The sequence below is a fragment of the Pyrus communis genome, chromosome 13 (assembly GCF_963583255.1).
Source record: "Pyrus communis chromosome 13, drPyrComm1.1, whole genome shotgun sequence".
Taxonomy (NCBI): domain Eukaryota; kingdom Viridiplantae; phylum Streptophyta; class Magnoliopsida; order Rosales; family Rosaceae; genus Pyrus; species Pyrus communis.
The window spans coordinates 19,060,658-19,076,700 of NC_084815.1; the positions used below are offsets into that span (position 1 = coordinate 19,060,658).

Here is a 16,043-nt window from a genome sequence, read left to right on the forward strand (position 1 = left end):
TTGAAAGGTAGGGCTTAGACCCGAAAAGAAGATGAAACTCTTTGCAGGGCTTATATATGGATCTCAGAAGATAGTGTGAGGGAGAGTTCGCAAACAAGTGAAGGTGTTTGGACTCGTATGTCCAAAAAGTACTATGAGTTCTACGAAGGCACCACTCCACCAAATTCCCGAATCCACAAGAGTTGTACTTCAAGATGGAAAAAAAAATCTTCATCCAAGTTTGAATAAATGACATCAAGCAGTGTTAAAGGCCGAAAGCAGACATAAAAGTGGATCCAATTATTACGATGAAGTAGGTGTCTTCACAAGTTATTTTAAATATTTAATTATATTACATTTAATTTCATAAATTATTTTCATTTAATTTTTGTAATTATATTTTCTAGGTATGCCAAGCTGAGGAATTGTATATGGAGGACAACTTGAAACCCTTTAATCATCACAATTGTTCGGAAATTTGTAAAGGATGGATGCTATTTGAAGATCCACCTAAAGAAAGAGTTGGTCCTATACTGATGTTCGGAAATGCATCCTCAAATGCAGTTGGGGATGAACATGGATCTCCTACCATTCAAGAAACAAGGGTATAAAATCCGTCTTCGGGTGAAGGTTCCATACCTAGGGTTATGAGATGAAACAAGGCCTGAAAATTGAAGGAAAATGGCAAGGCAAAGGATGATTACGCCTTTCAATAGGAAATGGCGTCCTCATTGCAATTAATGATAGACCAAAATTCCTTTGCTGTGGAAGAAAGGAATCGTAGGCACGAGTAACGGGCAAAACAAATTCAAGATGGGATGGATGATAGGAACATGCAAAGGAACACTTCGGATTACACTCCAATGAGTAAGACATAAATTATGGCCCGGAAAGAGTTGTTTACATTCGACTATAATCCTACAATGACAGATGATGATGATGATGATTATAGACTTTAAATTTAAGTTGTTGTAGTTTTTAAATTTAAGTTATAGTTTTCAAAATTTAGTTGGTGTACTCTTTAAATTTAAATAATAAATTATGTTTGGCCTATGACCCTTTGGCCCCCTCGGTTGGAGATGATTTTTTGTCACAGGGCTATATTTTGGCCCCTCGGTTGGAGATGGTGAGAAATATAGTCTGACACTGTTCATTAAAATATTAATTTCTTCGAAGGCTACATGGCTAAAAGGAGCCATTTGGCCCTCATTTGGTTAGAGATGACCGAAAGAAGACAAACAAACACCCTTTATAAGTTTACGTACGGTCCATTATCCTATAAATGTAAAATTCATTCTCAACAAACTCTTAATTCACGTCCGAATCATGTGGTTAATGGTTAATAGTGTTAACTTATAATATCCGAGATTTGACTTTAGGAGCCATTAGCCTAAGTAGATATTAAGACTTTAAATATGTAACTTACAAGACTTGTGGTTGAAGTAATATTTATTCATTTATTCAAGATTCTGTTTCAAGGCTTCAAGCTTCATTAGTAGATGATGGACCCAAACAATCACATATAGTGGTGGAGGCCCACATGATGAGAGGGCTTTGCTTAGCCTGGACCTGATTGTACTGGAATGGCACCCCAGTTGGGTCATGTTCCCCAAACCAAAAAACCAATAAACTCCGTAAAAATTATATAAACATTTTGGGTGGACCGCGGGAGTTGGAGGAGGGGATTGATTGTTTCGATTGAAGGGATCAAATCACATCGAGGTACCATGTTTCCGAGAGGAGCTGATGAGTACATAGATGACATTAACGCGCTCATTCCTCTCACTAAGGGCAACATCAGAACCACAATTGATACCGGCTGTGGTGTAAGTAGCACATATATGTGCGTAGATGTGTATATATGTATAATTGATTCACACTCCTATATTGCTCGTAAATTCTGATGCACTTTCCTGTTTCGGTATTTAGGTAGCCGGTTGGGGTGCGTACCTGTTGAAGAGGGACATCATGACAATGTCTTTTGCACCGAGAGATTCGCATGCAGCGCAGGTTCAGTTTGCATTGGAGCGCGGAGTTCCTGCTATGATTGGTGTTATGGCTTCGAAGAGGCTTCCCTACCCTGCAAGGGCTTTCGATATAGCTCACTGTTCCCGCTGCTTGATCCCTTGGATGAACTATGGTAAAGTGTCTCTGTCTTTCTTTCTAGTTTGCTTCAACATATTAAACTATCTCTCATTACTTGATTTGAAGTTTTTGGAGCTGCATACGTCAAAATAGGCATGTGTGTGTGTATATATGTATGTATTTATGTACCAAACTTCTTCACCTAACAACTTCATCTAAATATTGGATTAGATACTAATTAGCGAGGATCTTCTACGCTTAGGCTTAAAATGTTGAAGTAAAATTCACCACTAATTTCATATGATGTGGTTTTGAATGCATGTGGATTTTATTTTTGGACTATTTTTGCAGATGGTATGTATCTAATTGAAGTGGACAGAGTTCTAAGGCCTGGTGGTTATTAGAATGCGAATTCTTCAGTACTTAACTCTGCTTAATGTGGCATGTTTTGTGCTTAAAAGGGAAAGAGACATGGAGAGTTGCATTACTCCTCTACCGGAGACAAGTGATCCGTATGACGTTGCTGGCGTTGGAGAACTGGCCTGAACGTGCATTTGCTGTCCCTCCTAGAATCAGCAGTGGTTCAATACCAGGAATCACGGTTGAGAAACTCCGCGAGGATAATCAACCGTGGAAGGAAAGGGTGTATCATTATGTTGATAAGGTTGTTAGTAGTCATAAGCCGTCCTACCTACAAAGTACAAGCCGTCCTATAAGCCGTCCTACCTACAAAGTATAAGCCGTCCTATAAGCCGTCCTACACACAAAGTATAAGCCGTCCTATAAGCCGTCCTACTTAGTAGTCATAAGCCGTCCTACCTACAAAGTACAAGCCGTCCTATAAGCCGTCCTATAAGCCGTCCTACCTACACACTTGTATCCCTTAATTTAGGGTGATTTGATCTTGATACTTGAAGTCATGTATATAAATCCTTGTATCCTTGTAGAGAAAGATAATGAGAATCCAAAAGTTAACATGGTATTGAGCCTCTGATCCTCTTTTTTTTCATGGCTTCCGCAACTTCATCTTCCACATTTTCAATCCCCAATATCTCTACCCTCGTTTCCGTTAAGCTTTCTGAAACCAACTATCTTCCTTGGGAAAGTCAGGTTAAGCCTTTTCTGATTGGCCAAAATCTTTGGCGTTTTGTTGATGGAACTCACCCCTGTCCTCCTCTCTTTATCACCACCCCTGCGCCTGCTGCCTCCCCCATTGCTTCTGTTGATTCTGATGTTACTTCTACGGTGGTTCCTCCTGTGGTCACTACGACTCCTAATCCCGATTACCTTGTGTGGTACCAAACTGATCAGACACTTGTGAGCCTGCTACGTGCTACGCTTACTGAGCCCGTTCTTTCTTTGACTGTTGGGCTGTCCACTTCTCGTGAGATATGGGAGCATCTTCGTCAGAATTTTTCTCAACAATCCCTTGCCAATTCTACCCATAATCGGTTTCAGTTGCTTTCTCTTCAGAAAGGGAACCAAACAATTGCAGAATACTTGGGTCTGGCCAAGCATTTGGCAGATCAATTGGCCTCCATTGGTCAACCTGTTCAGAATGATGATTTGGTTACGTATGTGCTTAACGGCTTGGGGCCTGAATATGAAATGCTTGTCTTGGCCCTGACCAATTTTCCACCTCTGCCATCCTTTAATGATCTGCGTACCCGTCTCCTAGTCTTTGAGTCCAAGCACGCCATGAAACAGGTTGCTGCATCATCCCATTCTGCTTTCTATTCTGCCCGTCATACGGTTGGTGGTTCATCTAATGGACGCGGTGGTCACTCTTCTTCTCGCCCCAATGGTGCTTCTGGTGGCAATCGGTTTCCCCGTACCCTTAGTGGTGGCCGATCGAATCAACATGGAGGTGTTGGGCGATATGGTCAACGTGGTGCTGTACAACAACGCCTTGGTATTCTTGGACCTGCTCCTGTCAATCGTGGTCCTCAGTGTTGGGCCTGCAACCAATTTGGCCACATTGCTGCATTGTGTCCTCAAGCTACTCGTTCAAATGATGATATCTCTCGTGCCTTTGCTGGTATGCATCTTGCTTCTCCCTCTGATCCAACATGGTATCCTGATACTGGGGCTACTCATCATATGATGAGTGATGCTCGAACAATGACTTCGGCTACTGGGTATGGTTCTCATGACAAGGTGGTTGTTGGTAGTGGTGAGGCCCTCCCTATTGCGCACACTGGTAATATTTCATTTGAGTCTGGGTCGTTTATTTTTCGATTATCCCAAGTTTTACATGTTCCAGCAATTAAAAAGAATTTATTGTCGGTTGCTAAGTTTACACGTGATAATCTTGTTAGTTTAACGTTCTTTCCTTGGGGTTTTGTCATCCGTGATTTAAAAACCGGTGTTGTTCTTTTTCAGGGCCCATGTGAGGATGGCCTCTATCCCATTAAGCTTGGTCTTGCCTCTAGGAATTGGTCAGCTCCCAAACGTGCTTTTGTTTCCGTTTTAGCGTCGTCATCACTTTGGCATCGTCGTCTTGGGCATCCATCTCGTCAAGTTCTTAGTGTATTAGCCTCTAGTGATGTATTAGGCTCGTCTTTTTCAATTTCAAATAAAAAAATTTGTAATCATTGTGCGTTGGCTAAATCCCATCGTCTGTCATTTCATTCTTCTGAACATTATGCTAAGTCTCCTTTTGAATTAATTCATTTTGATGTTTGGATGTCTCCTATTTTGTCAGTCTCCGGTTTTCGTTATTATGTCTTGTTTACCGATGACTACACACGGTATACATGGATTTATCCCATGCGTAATAAGTCAGAGGTTTTTACTCACTTTAATACTTTTCTCACTCTTATTTATAATCAATTTTCGACCATGGTTAAAATCTTCCAAAGTGATGGGGGTAAGGAGTATGATAATTTATCGTTTCGGACCTTGTGTGCGCAAAAAGGGATTCACCACAGATTTTCTTGTCCGCATACCCCACAACAAAACGGCCTTGCTGAACGCAAACACCGTCATATTTCTGAAATGGGACGCACATTGTTACTTGCTGCCAATCTTCCTCCTAAATTTTGGGCTGAGGCACTTTGCACCGCTGTTTATGTTTTGAATCGGTTACCCTCTCATGTTCTTAAGTGGGCCTCTCCATTCCAAATGCTATTTGGACGGTCTCCAGATTATATGGCTTTCCGAACTTTTGGTTGTGCTTGCTTTCCGTATCTTGGTGATTATATGACTAATAAACTACAACCTAGATCTTTGGCTTGTGTTTTTCTTGGCTACAGTGACCAATACAAGGGTTATCGATGTCTTCACCCTCCGACTGGCCGAGTATATCTCTCTCGTCATGTTATTTTTAATGAGGACTCCTATCCTTATGGTGCTCTTGCTGCTTCTTCCACGATGCCACCATCAGACTTTGCATTTGTGCCAATTATTCATGCACCTTACTCGCTGCCCTCTAAGACGCAAACTCTGCCTACACCGCCATCTACTAGTTCTCTGCAACCACTTGTTGCTCCTCTCTCTGCAGCAGCTGCTTCAGATTCTGGTACTGGACATGGTGTTGTGCCTCCCTCTGGTCCTGGCGTCACAGCTCCACCTGCATCTGGTAGCTTACTCCTGTCAGCTAGCGAGCCATCTCAAGCTATTGTTACTGCCCCAGTTCCATATATTGGACCTCAAACTCGCTCCAAATCGGGTATCTTTAAACCCAAAGCTCGGTCTTACTTTGCATCGCGCCATCCCATTCCTCACGCCTTCATTGCTTTGGTTGGGGAAGATTCTGAACCTACATGTTACAGCCAAGCATCTAGGTCCCCTGAATGGAGACATGCGATGTCAGATGAATTCAATGCTTTATTAAAACAACGTACGTGGTCTTTGGTTCCTCCGGTTCCTCGTGCCAACATCGTCGGTTGTAAATGGGTGTTTAAGTTGAAACAAAATTCGGATGGCTCGATTGAACGTCATAAGGCGCGTCTTGTCGCCAAGGGGTTTCACCAACAAGCCGGTGTTGATTATTCAGAAACTTTTAGTCCCGTGGTTAAACCTACGACGATTCGCACATTTTTGAGTTTAGCAGTGCACTTTGGGTGGCCTCTTTATCAACTTGATGTGAAGAATGCTTTTCTTCATGGCTCTCTTATGGAGGAGGTTTATATGCAGCAGCCGCCAGGTTTCGTTGATCCCACTCGCCCTAATTATGTGTGTAAATTGCACAAGGCACTCTATGGTCTTAAACAAGCACCACGTGCTTGGTTTCAACGCCTCAGTGCTTTCCTTGTCCATTCTGGATTTGTTCAAAGTAGGGCGGATAGCTCCATGTTCACTTTTCATCAGGGTTCTACAATTTTGATTTTTCTTCTCTATGTTGATGACATAGTGTTGATGGGTAATGCTTCTTCTCTACTTCAAACCTTTATTGCAGTTTTGGGTAAGGAGTTTGAACTTAAAGACCTTGGGCGTTTACACTATTTCTTGGGTGTCGAAGTCTCCCATCTATCTTCTGGCCTCCGGTTGACACAAAACAAATATACTCTTGATATTTTGAAACGTAGTAATATGCTTGAGTGTAAACCATGCCCTACTCCAGTTGCTGCCAAGACTTCTTTATCTGCTACCTCAGGTTCACCTCTTCCAGATGCATCCCTTTATAGACAAATTGTGGGCTCACTTCAGTATCTCACGTTAACGCGTCCTGACATCTCCTTTGCGGTGCAAACTGTTGCTCAATTTATGGGACGTCCTACCACTGACCATATGGATGCTGTTAAACGTATCTTGCGATATCTTAAAGGGACTTTGGGCATGGGAATTACGTTCACACCCTCTGCTCAACCATTTCAGCTTGCTGCCTATTCGGATGCGGATTGGGCGGGGTGTCCAGACACCCGCCGTTCTACAACTGGTTTTTGTGTTTACTTGGGGAATAATTTAATTTCTTGGTGTGCCAAGAAGCAACGGACAGTGTCTCGCTCTAGTGCTGAAGCGGAGTATAGGGCTCTTGCCTTTGCTTGTGCCGATACCATTTGGATCCTCAGTTTACTACATGAACTACGGGTGCCTGTTCGTCTTCCTGTTTTGATGCATTGTGACAACTTAAGTGCAACGTACATGGCTGCTAACCCCGTGTTTCATGCTCGCACTAAGCATATTGCCCTTGACTATCATTTCGTTTGTGAACGAGTTGCTTCTGGTACTCATCGAGTTCAGTTTCTGCCTTCCACATTGCAGCTTGCAGATGTCTTTACAAAGGGGCTGTCTACGGCGCGTTTTCGATCTCTGTGTTCAAACTTTGTCTCCTCCCCGGAGTCAAGTTTGCGGGGGGATGTTGATAAGGTTGTTAGTAGTCATAAGCCGTCCTACCTACAAAGTACAAGCCGTCCTATAAGCCGTCCTACCTACAAAGTATAAGCCGTCCTATAAGCCGTCCTACACACAAAGTATAAGCCGTCCTATAAGCCGTCCTACTTAGTAGTCATAAGCCGTCCTACCTACAAAGTACAAGCCGTCCTACCTACACACTTGTATCCCTTAATTTAGGGTGATTTGATCTTGATACTTGAAGTCATGTATATAAATCCTTGTATCCTTGTAGAGAAAGATAATGAGAATCCAAAAGTTAACACATTACAAGAGGATCGTACCAATTTCCAAAGGAAGATATCGGAATGTGATGGACATGAATGCTTACCTCGGTGGATTTGCTGCAGCATTGTCAAAATATCCAGTAAATATCCAGTGTGGGTTATGAACCTTGCCAACTTAAACCAGGACACTCTTGGTATGATTTACGAACGTGGTTTTATTGGAACATACCAGGACTGGTGTGAGGCTTTCTCAACGTATCCTAGAACATACGATCTCATCCACGGTGGTGGAGTCTTCAGCATATATCAGGACAGGTAAAAACTCATTCCGCGATAATTTGCACTTGGTACTCGAATTTCGCAACTTTGAGGCCTAATGTAGCTTGTACATTGCTGGTGTGACAGAACACTCATTTTGCTGGAGATGGATAGGATTATGAGGCTGGAAGGAACAGTTGTGTTTAGGGATACAGTAGAGATCCTAGTGAAAATAAAGGCAATTACCAACGGAATGAGGTGGAAGAGCCAAATTATGGATCACGAGAGCCTTTTAACCCAGAGAAAATTCTTCTTGCAACGAAAACTTACTGAACTGGTGAAGAAAAAAAGGAAAGCTAGTAGAGATGTAGTAGTGTATTCTTCTTTCCCTTTTGCTTGCAATTCTACTTTTTTCTTCTTCTTTTTTTTTGAACTTTTTTTGTAACCTCTCTTCTCTTGGTGCATCATCAATGTTTTGCTGTGGGATTTTGTAAAAACAGTATAATTTGCTTCCAAGTGGGAAATTGGATAGTTTCTTCTTTGATCAATTTGGAGGAGGTTTTGAACGTGAGATCTCTTTCAATATTGGGAGAAAAAGTGTCGCTAAACTGACACCTAGTCAGTTTTTAGTTGTGAAGATATTTAGCAACAAGTGTTATGGTTAGTGATTAAGTTTTACTGGTTTAGGAGTTAGGTAATCCATCCTGTTGAAGCTTCATGTATTAAAATTAATTTGAATAATCTTCCTTTACTTTTATCTTTGAGTTTTGTTATCGTTCTCCACGTAAAAGTACCTTATTATAAAAATGGATGTGGGTTCCAATTTTCTTACATATGATATTGTAGTCTGTAGGTAATGTTGCCTGCTTTGACGGTAGTCAAAGTTTGTCTACTTAATTGGAGCTTGATTTTGCCTATACAGACCATAAAAACGAGGTTGGCTACTTATTTGTCTATTCCATTGGAGATAGACCTGGCATTTGTGTCATGTTTTCCGTGTTCATGTCGTTTTCGTGTTATACTCGATATTTTAACGAGTCGTGTCGTGAAACACCCATTAAAATAAATGGGTAAAATGATCCAACCCGAAATCGACCCGGTAATATTAACAGGTAATATGACCCGACCCGTTACCCGTTAAGGAAAATATATTTTAAACCAATAAATAATCAAATGAAAAACATAATACTAAATAAATATATAAATATCATATTGTCACATCTAAAACATAAAAACGCAATTTTCTTTTAAGTATATTTTCACTTACCTAAATTGATTGCTCTAGCCTTTTTCTTTGCAAGACTCGTATTTGTATTATCTATACTTTCGTTTTCAAGATCTCGTTCTGTTCCCATTATAATCTCCATGGACTCCTCATCACTAAGGTTTATTGAATTTGAATCTCTAGCATCTATTGCTTTTGAAACAAAATGGGTATAAATTAATTAATAGCTTAATTAATTAAGTAAAGTCTTTAATAGTTTTTAACTAATGTAGAAGTGTAAAAAATATAGAAAAAATATATAAACGCTCATAATGACAAGCTTTACAACTTTCACGAAGAGCTTAACTTCGAAATTCACCACTATAATCATATAAATCATAAATCAAAATTTAACTATTGATTGTTGTTTACATTTACGCTTCATTGTCATCAAATTTTTATTTTTTCATATTTTATTTTTTGAAAACATGAACGGTTTGGATCGTTGATATTATATTCAGAGTTTTACAGTTAGTGAAAATATTGCTTGATGTTTATAAAGTTTATACAAACTATATGACATCGACTCATATTTCAGTTAATCGTGAATATCAAAACATGATATCAAAAATCTGAACCATTCATCTTCTTACATCCGCCAGATGATTATGTTTTCAAAAAAGGAAATTAAAAAAATGAAATTCAGTAAGAAGAATAAAACGTAAATGACAATCGACGATTAAAGACTTCCTTCGTTGCTCGTGAGGGTCCGACTGCTGCTGATAAGTTTGTGATTGACTTAACTTCTTCCAAGGGGAAGAAAGATGAGGTTGTTATATTTGAGCCAGTGACGCTTGCAGTGACAAAGGTGGCTAGTACAATTACTGACATGATTGCTTAGCGTAGAAGTTTTGTCATGCCCCTAATGCCAAAATTTGTGCCAAAACGTCCGTCGAGGGCTAAGTGTGGTTCACTTTTGGAGAGACTTGCTACTATGAAGAGTGATAAGGTGGACTCTGTTACTAAAGTGGCGCCAAGGCCTACTCCCCTTGTTGCTGAGACTGCTCGCGTGGGTACCTATGAGAAATCCACTAAGCCTGCTTCTAGGGAGGCAACTGAGATCTTTGCACTTTTCAAACCAAATCTGCTTGAAGACATGAACGCTTGTGCCAAGTTTGTCGATGACGTTAGAAAAATTGTTTGCTCAAGTTCATTTGTGAAGCATACGACTGAGTATATGAAGACTGATCTACTTGCAATGATGGAGAAGATGGCTATTCTGGCAGCCGAGTCTATGTCCCTTAACCAAGAGGATACCAAGGTTGCCAAAGAGGTGGTAAAGGCTATGGCAGCTGAAGCTTATTCTTCTACCGAGAAGATCAAGAGGTTGGAATCTGAGTTCGTCGCTTTGAAGGGGTATTTGCCCCCACTTTTCTGTAGCTTGAGACCGCTCGCCAAGAGATTGTTAACTTGAAGACTAGGCTTGACATGATCTAAGTTAAGTGTGAAAGTGCAAAGAATGAGATTAGATGTCACATACCACAGATTCAAGATCTTAAGCGTGCTATTTCTGAGCTTCATTCCCAAGCTTATGCAAAGCATGAAGAATTGATTGCTGCTTATAACCAAAAGTTGATTGCTACTGAGAAGTTCTGTCATGCCCCCAAGTGTTGGAACTCCAAAGTACGCTGAAGATCAATGAAAGTTTGAAGAAAAAAGAGGATGAGCTGCAGCGCATCCGTGTTGGTATGCTCGAGGAGAATAGGCAACTGAAAGGTGAGAAGGCTGGGCTCAAGGCTCCGATTATTCAGGGTCAGGCTAATTTTTACAAGCTAGGTTACGTAGATCATCTCTTTGGTAGGCCGCCTGACTTCGAGTTTGTTGGGAGAGACTTTGAAACCTTCTCTATTTTTACGGAAGACTTGCTTGCCTTTACTTTTGAGGCCTCCATTGGTGAAGTAGTCGAAAAGGTTGATCTCCAAGCTGGAGTAGCCAGGGGAGAAACATCGGATAATCCTTCCACTGGGAGTGTTGCTGCTGTTGAAGGTGTGGCGGCCAAGTAGTCGTGGAATGTCCAAGCTGCTGAAGGTAGTATTCTACATAGCTTTTAGGATTTTCTTTGTTTTCCTTGTTGCTCTTGTTTTGCTTGAACTCCTTCGACCTTCGCTAGTCGTTTATCAAATTTGCTAGAAAATTTAATAAACTTGTTTCTTTCGCTTTTCTTCATTTTCGCTTATTTTGTTTACGCCCAACCTTTGATTTTTAGACTAGCTGCAGACGTGCTGCTTTTCTATAAGCAGACAGGCCCGCGTAGCCTATGCAGTTGTAGGTATTAATGTAGAACTTTTGCAAGGTTGTTAACCATAGGGTCGGCAGTCGGACGCCTTACTTACAGAAGCAGACGAGTTCGCATGACCACTTGGTTGTTAACGTTGGCTTTCTTTAATCCTTTAAGCTGTGTGGCCTGCATCACAATATACTAAAGATTTTTGGGTCATGAAATTCGCCAACCTTTCGTAAATAAAGGTCGTGGTTGTATGCAATTTCGTAAGTAAAGGTTTGAGATAACTCATTGCTCTTTATATAGCCAATTTCGTGGGTTGCATAACAAGTATCACAATACTTTAGGAATTAGTGTACATCTAATTGATTATTCCGCGCTTAGTAAAGGTGAAGCTTATCGACTGCGTAACATATCGGTAGTGGATAAAGCTTCGTATATGCACGCTAGCTTGTTTAAACTTTCACAAGAATGTGCAGTTGTATAAGTCTAGTGCGGCTTTACTGCTCGAAGGGCAAACCGTTGGCAGTCTTCCAAAAATCGTAGGCTACCTTAGTGCACTTAGTAGCAGCTTTAGGGTTTTAAGGCAGTCATCTATATGGTGTATTGCGTAATGTGTCTTTTCCGTCTCTGAGGCCCGATTCCTTGTGGATTAGGCCAAGAGACTTAAAATCCTTTAGTTAGCTAGGCCTTGAAAAAGACCATTGTGCCTACTTCTAGGAATCCCGATGCAAGCTATCATGAGTTTATCTTCTCGCCTTGGAGAGCAGACCTATGTGGGTGTCGGGGAATTAGTTTACCTTCTTGCACTGGAGAGCATGGTTGGTCCCTCAGAGGGCACAATATCTGCTATGAGTTCTTAAGAAATGTGCGGTCTTCTTTTAAAGTGCAAGAGTGATCAGTTGTTATAAGCATGCAGTCGAGCAAAGTTGTAGATTACTTCTGAATTCCTCATTGAAAAACAAATGAAACAAACAAGAACTTTGTTGTAAGGTAGGATCTGCATAACAACTGGATAGTCCTCAGCTTGCAAGGTGGTGCACGTCGAGCTGCTTGAGTCTTCGGGCTTTGATGTGGTGGGAGGTTACACATGGTACTTCCTCAGGTAGTAAGCGTTACACTAGCTTTTCAATCTCTTTTTTCTTTCATGGTGGCAAGGGTGTAACTATCTTTGCCGCCGACTTTGCTGATCTTGTACGGACCTTCCCATATGGGATCCATCTTTTTGGAGTATTCTTTGGAGGCAGTGATAAAGGTTTTTCTTAGGACTAGATCTCCGAGTTGGAACTGCCGGATCTTGGCCCTTTTGTTATAGTTGGAGAGGAATTGCTGATGGTAGGCTGCGATGCGGGTGATGGTCTGTTTGCGCTTCTCTTTTGCCAGATCTAAGCTTATGGCCATCTCCTTACTATTCTGCTTAATACTTGGTAGTAGAGTGCTGATATTTGGCACAATGACATTTTGGGATAAATGATTACTTCTGAACCAAATGCTAAAGAGAAATAAGTTTCACCGGTGGCTAGTCATTTGATTGTGCGACATGTCCATAGACATTCGGGGAGTTCATCTGGCCACTTTCCCTTCTTATCGAAGAGGGATTTCTTGAGGCAGTTGAGAATCGTCTTGTTGGATGTTTCGGCCTATCCATTGCCTTGAGGATATCTCGACGTAGATATGTGCTACTTGATGCCATACTTTTGGAAGAACTTCGCCAAATCTTTGCCCACGAATTACGAGCTGTTGTCGATGACAATGGATTGGGGATGCCAAATCGGCAAATACTATTCCTTCATATAAAGCGCTCTATGCCAGCATAAGTCGTGGTTGCCATGTGCTCTGCTTCTACCTATTTTGTAAAGTAATCAGTTGCCACGATCATCATGCCTCTTCCCCCAGTAGTGGGCGGCATTGGCCTTACTAAGTTGATTGCCTACTGCATGAGCGGCCAAGGATTCGTCTATAGGTATAGCTCGCTGGCAGGCAGTACTGGTACTGTCTTGTAGCGTTAGCATCGATCGCACTTTGACACTAACTCCTTAGCGTCTTGATGCATGGTAGGCCAGTAGTAGCCTGCGTTAAGAGCCTTCTGCACTAAGGATCGACCTCCGTAGTGATTTCCAAAAACGCTTTCGTGGATTAAGCTTAGAATCTTTAGGTCATCGGGGAGGCACTAGGCAGCGGAGATGTGGTATAGTGTGGGATTTTTGGGCAAGAATGCCGTTCCACATGTAGCGTGTTGCCTTTATTTTAGACTCCAACATTTCCGTGAGGAGTGTGCCATTGACAAGTAGTCTATAATAGAACTTTGCCAGTTTGGAGTTACACTTCGGCTGCCGACTTCGCTTCTATGCTTGGTTTGTCTAGATACTCCATCGAGATAGAGCGTTTGAGTTGGTGGTCAAGGGCGGAGCCTAGACAGGCTAGTGCGTCCACGTGGGCGTTGTCTACCCGTAGAACTTGAGTGAGGGTGTAAGTCTGAAATGCCTCAAGTTGCTTGCGTACTTTCTCTAAGTATTGTGCCATCCTTAAATGTGTTGCCATGTACTCCCCAATAATCTGGCTGGTGATTAGCTGGGAATTGGAATGAATTGCAAGCTTTTTCACCGTCAAGTCTTTTGCCATTCGGAGGCCTATTAGTAGGGCTTTGTACTCTGCTTTGTTTTTGGATGCTTTGAAACCTAGAGTGATTGCCTACTCAAGCATTGAACCATTTGGGCGTGATAAGGGGCCACGCTTGCTTCTAAGCCCTTGTAGTTGGATGCATCGCCAACGTGCAAATGCCAGAAATCTTCATCGGGTGAAGCAGGTGTGGCTAGGGTGTGCTCGGCTGCCTCCGGAGCGTCGTTGGGTGGCTCTGTTGCGTCGCCTAAGCTAGGCGTGAATGCACGATAGGGAGCTGTGGAGCTGAGGCCATGTTACACGTTGCAGAAGATGCTCAACTGTCGGTATCGGGTCGTTCTAAAGTTGAATTATGGAGCAAAGGTCAGTTGGGGCCGTGCGACGTGTAGCAGAAGGTGGTGCTCAACTACCAATACATGTTGCTCCTATGTAGAATCTTCTGGGACGACAAGGAAAAAACTTGCTTCCTAGTGTCCTTCTAGTGTTCGTCTGCCATTGGTGTGCCTTTTGGGCTGAGTTGTTGCGTTTGTCCAAAAACTTTGCATGACCATTGTCTGTGTCTCGATTGGGCGGAATAATGCATTATGAAGATGACTGTGTGCATCTGAATGTACAACTTGAGCTTCCGGGTTGCAACAATTATAGCCAAAGTTAGCTTTTAAATTTTTGGTAGCTGGTTTCCGCATCGAGGAAAGCTTTTGAACTGTGAAATACAGGTAGTTGGGCCCCCAACTCTTCTCGTATGAAGGTAGAGCTTATTGATGCTTCAGATTAGTGGGGGACTTTATATTTAAGATCGCTCGGATTTGCCTTGAATGTGCATCGGCGAGCCTCGTCCCAAAGTGCATGTTTTTCTACCAAAGTGAAAGAGTCTGCCATAGTTAGATCTTCTTTCATGATCAATTCTCCGAACAGCCGGTGGTCTATTGAGAGTCATTTTTGGAAGGTTGAACTAGCTATCAAGTCGTTGCATCCAATTATCTTTGCCTTCTCTGCTTTGAACTTCTTCATATAGTTGTGAAACGATTCATTTGGGTTCTTCTTAACGTTGAACAAGTGGTTGAACTTCTTCTTGATCGAGCGACATGATGAATATTCTTTGGTGAAAACCAAAAAAAGTTCGTCGAAACTTCCGATGGATTGTGGCAGCAGGGTGTGGAATCAATCTTGCGCCTCGCTTTGTAGAGTGATGGCGAATATCTTGCACATGAGAGCGGCGTTGTTCCGATAGAGGATCATTGCATTTCGATAGTGCTTTAGCTGTTTCTCCAGGTCTTCATCCCCTTTGAAAGATGCGAAATGCGGAATGCTGAACTTGCGTGGAGGCTCTGCTTGCTTAATCTCGTCCGTGAAGGGTGACTTGCTTATGTTGGTCATGTCCCGTAGTAGTGCCTCGTCAGTGACCTTGTTGCATTAGAAATCGCGCAATCGCTAGTTTAAGAGCCTCTCTACCTCTTCCTGAATTTGCCTTTGTTAGGGTAACGAAGCTCTCGGCTGCTCCCGGTCGTGACCTACTAGTCTCGGCTGCTCTTTGATGTGAAATATTCTAACACTCAAATTAAAACCCTATTATTGTAGTATATGAAAGTAGGGATCGTTTTAGGCCAGGGATTAGAAATGATGCTAATCTATTCTAAACTGACTTAAAAACACAAAACCAAACTTAAAAATACTTAACTAGACTTATATGACTCAAAACAAACTAAAAAGACTCAAAACACACAAACTAAGTTAAATTGACTCGAAACAGACTCTAAGAAGTTATTTGGACGAATTTTAGACTATTAAGACTCAAAACATTAAATTGGACAGATTTGAACACGTTTCTAACTAATCTAACACACTTAATTAAAGGGGAGATTGATTTGGACGAAATTAAAGTAAAAACAAATAGATTTAAAGACTTAAACAACTTTGGACGAAATTAGGGAAAACTATGGGTGATAAGCTAGTTAGAGGGTCTTTCTTCACACATGACACACTTGCATACAAATTGATTTCCAGTTGCTTTTCCAATAAACCATGAACCTCAACACCCCAGATTAACCGTGAATAA

The 16,043-nt window shown here is 41.7% G+C and overlaps 1 pseudogene; it reads left to right on the forward strand.

The window, feature by feature from the left end:
- The first annotated feature begins 1,562 nt into the window (after positions 1–1,562).
- On the forward strand, positions 1,563–8,243 carry LOC137713257 (probable methyltransferase PMT18; annotated as a pseudogene).
- The last annotated feature ends 7,800 nt before the right edge of the window (positions 8,244–16,043 follow it).